Raw genomic sequence first — 9,165 nt, 5'->3', positions numbered from 1 at the left:
TGGGCTCTCTTATCTATGATGAGTTGTTTTGTTCTTGCTGCTTTTGAAGGTCTCCATCCTTGACTTTTGGAAATTCAATTACAATGTGTCTTCGTATAATTTTCTTTGGGATCATCATGTCTGTGGACCTTAGAACTTTATCAACCTGAATGTTTCTATATGTCTAAATCTTTGAAAGTTTTTAACCAATATTTCTTTGAATCAGCTTTTACCCATTTCTTTTTTTTAAGAGTAGAAAAAATATATTGAGAGAAATAAAACTTCTGTCTAAGAGAGACAGAAGAGGGACCAGAAAGTGGGTTTCCCACCCACCCAATTTCTCAAAGGTGTTTTATGGGACAAAGCCATGAGGTGAGGTGGGTTCAAGCTGGGACAAAACTATAGTCAACTAGTAAGATTACAAGTATAGTCACTTAGGTAATATTTGATCCAATGACAAATCTCAAGGTGGACAAAACTATAAGCAACCAATAAGATTATGACAAGTATAATTGCTTAGGTAATATTAATTAAATCAGGATCCAATGGGGAAACAAGTCAGGTAGCAAGCATACAAGAAATGAGCAAGGATTTTTGGTGGAAAGGAGTGGGTCAGGGATCTTTCTTGAAAGATCTTTGTCCCCCACCCAAGTGATTGATACCTATTTAGAATATCAATCATTGCTATTCATCCTCAAGGGAAGGACATTGTTGTGGTAGTTTCCCTTCTTTTGCAATAATAGCTTTCAGTGAATGTGTCTTGATTGTCCTCCATATCAGTTCCTCTACTGTCCTCCATGTTGGCTCAGTTGTCCTCCTTGTTGGCTTTTCATGTGCTGGTCCTAACTAACTGCAAGATATCTAATTAACCTACCTATCTACAATCTTTCCCCCTCTGAAGAAGCACCCCTAACTGCTGTGAGGAGGCCAAGGGAGAAGACTGTTCTGGCTACTTCCAGCTGAAGAGGGTCATAGTTGTTATCAGCAGTCAGAGTTACTCTACAGAGAGTCTACCTAAAGGCTTTCAATAGGAGTCAGGCATTGTCATCTTGGGTAGGTGATAGCTTTGAGTCTGGAGGAGACAAAGCCAAAGAAATAGTTAAGAACACATGGGCCAAATTATAAAGTCAGCAGGATTGCTATGAATATAGCCAATTGTTTTCATTGGGAGAAACTAGTAATAGCCTCCCACAAGGAGGATAAGAGGGTCCAGGGGACTTCGGAAGCCAACATAAAAGTCATATCATGTAGTGTAGTATTTATGAGCTGTTTACAAGGTTGATCTGGTGGATCCCAATAAAAGAAGTCTAGCACATTTGTCATTGGTTCCATTTGTATGCTTGGAGTTTGGCAGCCTCTAGGCAAGAATAAACACAACTTTCAAGAAATTAGAGCATGTATAATCTAAGCATGAGCACACTAGAATAGAAGGGCAGGTTGGGGAGAAAATCACACTTAGAAATTGAAATAGTGATTCTAACCTGGTGGCTCTTATTTTCTTTCATTGACAGAGTTTATCTATAAGTTTGATACTTTGTCATAAGTCTCTCTGGTTTTAGCTGTGAGAAGATAAGAGACAAACTGAACAAGTTTTGCTAAGAAATTTAAAATTCTAGCTGAGTTCTTATAGATTTTACCATAGTTTTTTCCTAATGATACATAACCATGGTCAGCTACTGGTATAGCTGGAAACTGCCAGAAGGGGTCAATGATTGGAGTCCCTTTTTATATCTAGCTTTATTACTATGGCATTATTTTTATACCTCTTTTGGTTATTCTTTTCTGCTGTGTGTTTAAGACCCAGTAAAGTGAGACCTGTGTCAATAAATATGAACCTCTTGCTATCTATCAAGGTCAGTTAAATCTCTTCAGGCATTTGTAGGGAGCAATGCTACATAATTTTAGGGAAAAATCATTTGGTTAGCCTAGTTCTCCTGCCTATAGCCCAGCTATGGAATTCCGAGACATAATTCCATTTTGTCTTCTGGTCACAACTGAGACCTCAATGATCTAGTGTTGCTGTGATTTTCCAGGGCAAGATTACACCAGCCGAAAACATCCTGGGAGGAACAAACATCTTAGTTCCTCATTGTTCTTGGATTGTTGCATCTTGTTTACACGGATGTACTGAACTCTCTGCAAGTCATTTGTTACATTTGTTTCTCCCAATGTACTGAATAAAAGGTGCAGTAAGCTGGGGGCTTTTGTCTTTGCTGCCCAGAGCAGCACTGATCAGACCAAAGCTCAGCTTCTTCTCAGTCTCATTTTTCTACCTTTCCTGTAATTCACCGTGCCATGTCTCACAGGAGACTAGGACTTACTGCAGAGGTTCTGGTAACGTCCCTTTCCCTGTTTTTTACAGGTATTATTTTGTAACCATCCATAGAGCCTCTCAGCTCCTGTCAGTGTCAGCCATCAGGATGCATCATGGCCTTGCTTGACCATATTGCTTTCAGTGAAAACATGGGAGACTTTTCCCTCTTGGTGACCCTCCTTTTCCACACATTACATTTTTCCTCTGGTTTCCAGCAATCTCCCTCTTCAGGAGGTTGGGTGACTTACCAAAGATATAGGCTCCCACAGAAAATGTTCCCTCATGTCCTGGATTCTTTGTTGACCTTGAGGGGCTAGGGCCAAAATATTGACTGTCCTCTTAGCTCAGTTACCTTTCCAGTTTTGGTCTCTAAACTTTAGCTGTTGAACACCCAGAAGAGAAGATCAGTGACATTAATAGTGCAGTAGGAGCAATTAGTTTAACTATTATAATTTTGTCTTGACATTAAGCACTTTTGAAGTATAAAGCACAGTTATAGGGCTGTTATTTCTTAGCAACCATGGTTGTTTTAGTAGTTGAATCCCTGCAGAATGTTAACAGACAAGAATTATACATTATATAGAGAAACTTAAGATCAAGAGCCACATGTAGTATTTTAGCATGACAATCATGATGACATTATCTTTGTAACACTTACATGTCCATTTTAGTCTTTCAGTCAAACACCTCCATCTGCCCACAAGACATTAAATGATATAAAAGAAAACTTATTTGTTATCCTTCAATAGGATGCTGTTTAAAGAGAACATACATATTGCCCTACAAATGTACTTTAGAAGTTCATAGAGGCTAGTATGTATAGCCTCTAATTTTAGTGTGTGACATTGTTTAGACTCTTTGGTGTCTGAGCATTCTTAAGTCTGGTGACACATACAACATATACATCACATAAGTTCTTGAGAAAAAATATTATTTGACTGGTTATCTAAGGCTGGCTTGACATGTACCTCTTATCATATGTAGCTGGAGTAGGGTAGATACCTAAGTCAAAAAAGATCATTATCATAAACAATATCCTGGAAGACTTTTACACTCACAAGGCATCAATGTATACATTGTGTAATGACAATGAGTATCACAGTTATATGAAATCCTTTGTCCCTTAGTTTTGTACCAGAGCATTTTCAATAAAACCTTATTGTTTTCTCACAGAAACTTATATGTTTGACCATGACCAAGGTATACATATCACAATAATATGTTTAGCAATCTATTTCCCACCTATGGAAATTATTGGGGTCCCCTTTGTGAACACAGGCTGGAATAAATTTTTCCAGGCAGCTGTTCCTTTATTTACCAAGGGGAGTCCTGTCCAGTAGTTTTTCTAAGCCTGAGTCTTTAATTATTTTAACAAATCTTTAGATGACCTATGAGATCCAGAGTATAACAACACATTAGTGTTGACCAATGAAAGATTCCTGAGTTATAGACAATATGTACTGTATTTGTAAAACTACTTTTGACATCATTTGGATCATCTGGCAACCTTGGAGAAGCATGTCTTTAGTGACATTTATCTATAAACTAACCTGAGTTACAGGCAAATATCTTTTAAAACTCCAAAAGGCCAAAAAGAAGAAAAACTCATTGAGGCCAAACAAAACAGCCATAGATGTTTTAACAAATTGTATAGACAAACAAACAGACACACTCATAAGATAACTTGTTTATACACCAGAGTGAACTCTGATGTGTTTGGCCAAATTGAATTATAATAACCCTTTTATAACTTTAGGTTTGTAATTATAAATAAGACTAGTCAGAACTTTGTAGAACAATTAACAGAGATCTCTCGTAATAAAAATCAGAAGAAATAAATATCTTCTACACCTGTGAAAGCAAAGACCATTTTTAAGATAGACCCTAGGCTGACAATTTATCTGATTGCAATACCCAGCTACACAGCCTTCTCATGGTTGCATTGATAGCCACAGATTTTTGATAGCCACATGTAATTATTTTCTCTAAAGGGACAGACTGTTAAAAGTAATTTTAATTATTTTCAGAGAGGTTCACTCAGACTGAGTTTGAGTGTATAAGGGGCCTATGTGATGCTCTTTGGAGCTAAGTAATAATTCCAAACAGTGAGGGATTGGCTCTAGGGTGTAGGTAGGCTGTGCATGGGTGCAGAAAAATCTCTTTCTCAGTATATGTGGCTGAAACATTTTCTAATGTTTAAGAATACATTCTAAAGGAGTGAGAAGTTTAGATATGGAGTCTTCTGACTGAAACAAGAGAAACAGACCAGCATCCCTGATGAGTTTCTACTTGATTCACAAATCCCCAAAGCATCCCTGGGGTGACTCACTCCAGAGCAGGGAGTTTCTATCTGGAGGAAATAGAAGATAGTCTGGGCATGAACTGGCTACCTTTTATCAGTGCATCAGCCTTATCTTCCCAAGGAAATTCCCATTCCTACCCTCCTAGGTATTTCCAAAGCACAAGTTAAGTTTAAAAGAAACAAAGGGAAAAAAGACATCCGTCCATTCCTCTTGTTCTGTCCCCAATTTAAGATGTCCCTTAGACTTCACCTTGTCCAGGGCCAGTGGAGGTGAACTGGAGGTGCATGGAAATAGCCAGAGCTGGGAGCTGCTTTTGCCATGCACCTGGATCTCCGTCTTTGTGATTCTGTGACCGTTGGACCATACTTAGCTATAGACCTTCCTTTTTAAACAAATTATTCTGAATCTATAATATCTAATTTATTACCTAAATTCCCTTCAGGCTGTTGAGCATCTCCCTAATCTTGTATAAATGCTCCCAAAGCTATGTTTCACCTATTAACATACAAGCTCAAATGGTGTCCTGTAGGCAGGCACTGAGAAGTGCTTGTTTGGGCTTCTGGATGAAATGTGGAGTGGGAACCAGGTTCCCAGGTTAAAATATGGGTATCTGTCTTTTGGATTTCTCTATAAGGTGATAGAGGGGTCACACGATCTCACTATATCCTGCTATCTAAAGAAGACAAAAATCTGTAATTTCTAGGAATCTCCTTAGCTGTTTTAGCATCTTGGGCTGTAGAAAGGAAAGAATTGGCTTAATTCTTTCTTCCCCAAGTCTTTGGGTTCCCTTAGATATAATAAGGCCTAAATATTTTACCTCAAGGCTGCAAAGCTGTGCTTTAGATCTAGAAGCATTATAACCCCTGTCTGTTAGAAAATTCAGCAGAGCACAGGTGTCTTGGCTAGAAAGCTCTTCTGAGGGGGCACATAAGATTATGCCATCCACATATTGCAAGACTGTGACATGGGAAAAAATATAGTATTTCCTTCTACCAAATCAGGATCCAGGGATGTCCTCATCTTTTTTTTCCTGATAAATAGTTGACAATTTAAAATAACTGAAGGGCTTACTTCTCATGTTTCTTAGATCTTCATGAATACATGCCTGAAAATATCTTCTATTTTAATCACCTATCTGATTGACAGACCAGTGGGGGTCTTGTATAGGAATTGCTTGTGTTCCAGTAGGAACCAGTTGTTCCCCTGGCTGCCTGTCTTTATCTTTTAAAATCAAGGCAATATATCTCTAAATGTAGTAGCAGCTTATAATACTGCTTGTCTCTCACTAGAAATCAATGTTTGATTTAAAAGCAAGATTACCTCTTTCTAATCTAGTCCATAGGTCCAAGTAAGTCCTCTAAAGGCCTCAATGTACATATCAGGGTCATCTGAAAATTTTCTTAGGTCTCATTTAATCTGTCTTAGATCACTGAGAGAAAAAGACACACAGACCTAGGTAGTCCCATATCTGCCATTTACTTCCTGCAAGGGATGTTGTCTTTGAGGGACTTGAACAACTTAGCTAAAGATGGATATAGCCGCATGGAGGTTTTAATTATGGCTGGCCTAGAAACTCCACCCTCAGTACCTGGTGGTCAAGGCCTAAAGTTGTCTTGGAAATCAGGTTCTAAAGGGTAAGGAGTAGCTTCAGGCTTAGAGGTACTGAATGTATTAAGGGTGAGGTGACTCATTTTTCTATGGCTCACATTTACATTTAAACACAAGAAAAGATTACTTCTTAATGTAAAGAAAGTCTCAACACAAGACAATTTTGACCATTTTTTCTCTCTTATAGTGGAATTCTAATTGTGAGATAGCATGATAGTACTTTCCTCTGTATACTTATTTTGGTTTTAGGAGGTGGGTATAAGACGTACAGGTGTAGAAAAATATTAAATTGGTCCTTAATACATTCCAAAGGAGTACAAGGTTCATATATGGAGTTCCCAATCTGAAACAAGAGAGAAACAAGGTGTCCCATAAGTCCTTGCTTGATTCTTATATGCCTCTAGGGCATCCCCAGGGTGTTCCCCAAGGTTTATTCAACTGCAGGGCTACTGTCAGGAGAGAGACCCAGAAAATAAAACTGTACTGGACTATCTACCCTTTGTCAGTGCCATGATCTTATCTTCCTCAGGGAACACATATCCTTACTCCAGTAGGTACTCTCAAAGCACAAGTTACAATTGACTTTACCCATAACAATAATGTTCAGAGAAGGAAGTATTGCTAGCAAACAATGAGATTTAAACTACTGCTTTCTAGTTCCTTAAAAGAGAAAAAAAAATAGGTCAATGGTCAAATTAGGACACTTTTCCTGCTAAAGAGATCACCACAAGAGATGTTAGGTCAGATACTCTGCCCTAGGCCCTAGGGCAGAGAAAGCTCTGAGAAATTTCTGTTTATCCAGTCATTTAGGAAACTTTTATTAGTAGCAAGACAAGGCTACTCTGTTAGGGTCCATTTTAAATTCACTAAGTATTTGGAACTCATAGCTCCTCCTAGGAGCCACAATCTACATAGTAAAGGTATCTTTATCAATTTCCTAGGCATCCATGAAGGAAGAGAAAGGCTGGCTGAAATCTCCTTTATTCTAGTTAGCATGTAAAAACCCAAATGTAAGTTGCTGATTGCTATTTTCCCTAGTATAAGACAAAACAGTTGTCGTGAGCTGCCTTAGTCTGACTTCCTGGAAGGAAGAGAGTCTGAATACAAGGAATTCTCAAATGAACTCCCAACAAGTTACAGAAAAGTTTAAGGGGAGTTTTGAACTCACTAATGGAGAAAAAAATTCCAAATAAAGCTCAAGCTGGTTAAACATCCAAAAAATCACCACACAGCACTCTATAAGTCCATAGTCAAAGTTAAAAAGCCCACAGCCTATCAGGAAAGGTATTTTTCTCCCCTACACACATAAATGATGAAGATCATGCCTAGGGGGAGAGAGGATTTGGATAGTTTTTACTCTATCAAAGACTTGTGTTTGCCGTGGATTTAACTCAGTGGTTCCGCCGCCTGCCTCCCAATTGCAAGGACCCAAGTTCACTCCCTAGTACCAAAATAAATAAATAAATAAATAAATAAATAAATAAATAAATAAATAAATAAAAAGATTTGCTTTTTATATTTTCCTAGAGGTCTGTCTTACTAGTAGAGAGAGCAGTCCAAACTTGTAGCTCAACTCTTAATGGAGGCTTAAGAAAGGGCTCCAACGGCATCATTTTAGATCACTCTGAGACAAAGGGTATCTGATGATCACTGACAGATTTCCTCTTTCACCTCATTTAGGAGCCCAAGATGTGGAGATTTTCTGCTGATTAGCTGGATGGGCTGTTAAGAGCTAGTTTCTTCTGAGGAACCTTTGGGTATCTGCCAGAGAACAGTCTTGGCCATGGCTCCTTAGTTGTCGCCTCAGTTTCCACTAGTTCCAGACAATAACAGATCTGTCTCCAAAAGGAGCCCAAATTGCCTATTGGGTCAATGTTCCAACCATTATTAGCATCAATGGGAGTGGGGATTCTACAGAGGGCAACCTGGAGAAACATGTCTTCTGCAGACCAGCTGCAGTCAATGCAGGGTAGGAACAGGAGAGGTCTCGGGCCAGTGAGTGAGAAAAGAACCTTTGCAAGCAATGTGCAGGTTCCCTCCTAAGGTTTCTAGTAGAGTCATAGTATAGGGAGAGGAAGTCCTGTAAGAATGTACAGTGGCTTTAATTTCTTTTAGTAGTTTAAAAGGTAAAGGTTCCCATACTGGCTCATAGTCCCAGTCTGCATCAAAGATGACAGGAAAGCAGGAGAAAGTGGCATCGCTCGCTGCAGCAGCTTCACGAACAGCTCCTGCAAAGCCGACCTGATTTGGTGGTGGAGGAAAATGTTGCTGGCGAGCCTTACCTTTAGATTTTTTAGGGCTGCACAAAGCTGTGGACTGCAAAGGTGGCCAATCAGGATCGTGATATCGAGCTGCTTGTTCCTCTAAATCCTTCTCCTTGGAAGGAGACAAAAGCTCATCTGAATCATTTTCATTTTCTATTACACCATAAATGGAAGGAGATTTTTTAGTCTTTAACAATGGAGTTTCCTCTGTGGGTGCTGAAGGAAAAGTATCTGAGGGACAAGAATTAATCATAAAAGAACCCATAGATTGATTAATCACAGACCAGTAGGAGAAAGCATTAACAGGAGTTTTTTCTGGCCCATATTCAGTATAATATTTCTGTATGTCTTTTCCCACACATCCCCAAGTATCTGCGTCCAAAGTTCCTTCATCTGGGAACCAAGGACAACATTCCTGAATAAAATCCAGGAAGGCTGATAAATCTTTGGTAGTACCCTTAACCTTATGAGATTGCAAACAGTGTTGTAAAATATCAACAAAGAGTCCTCTTTCTTTAGACCCCTTGTGGCCCATTATCTTCTCTATAAGTTCTGACTATTCACCCCTCTCTAATGCCTACTCTTTTCCTCTGAGTGCGGGGCCTGCAGTGCCCTATGGGGTGAAGGCTGCCCAAGACCGAACTATAATTAATTGATTACCTTCCTTACCTGCCCCGCATTGGGTGCCACCTGCCGC

Source organism: Heterocephalus glaber, unplaced genomic scaffold (assembly GCF_053883595.1).
Source record: "Heterocephalus glaber isolate CG9 unplaced genomic scaffold, H.glaber_assembly_v1.0 deba00001523, whole genome shotgun sequence".
In the NCBI taxonomy this organism is placed as follows: Eukaryota; Metazoa; Chordata; class Mammalia; order Rodentia; family Bathyergidae; genus Heterocephalus; species Heterocephalus glaber.
Note: the sequence above shows the minus strand (reverse complement) of the source record.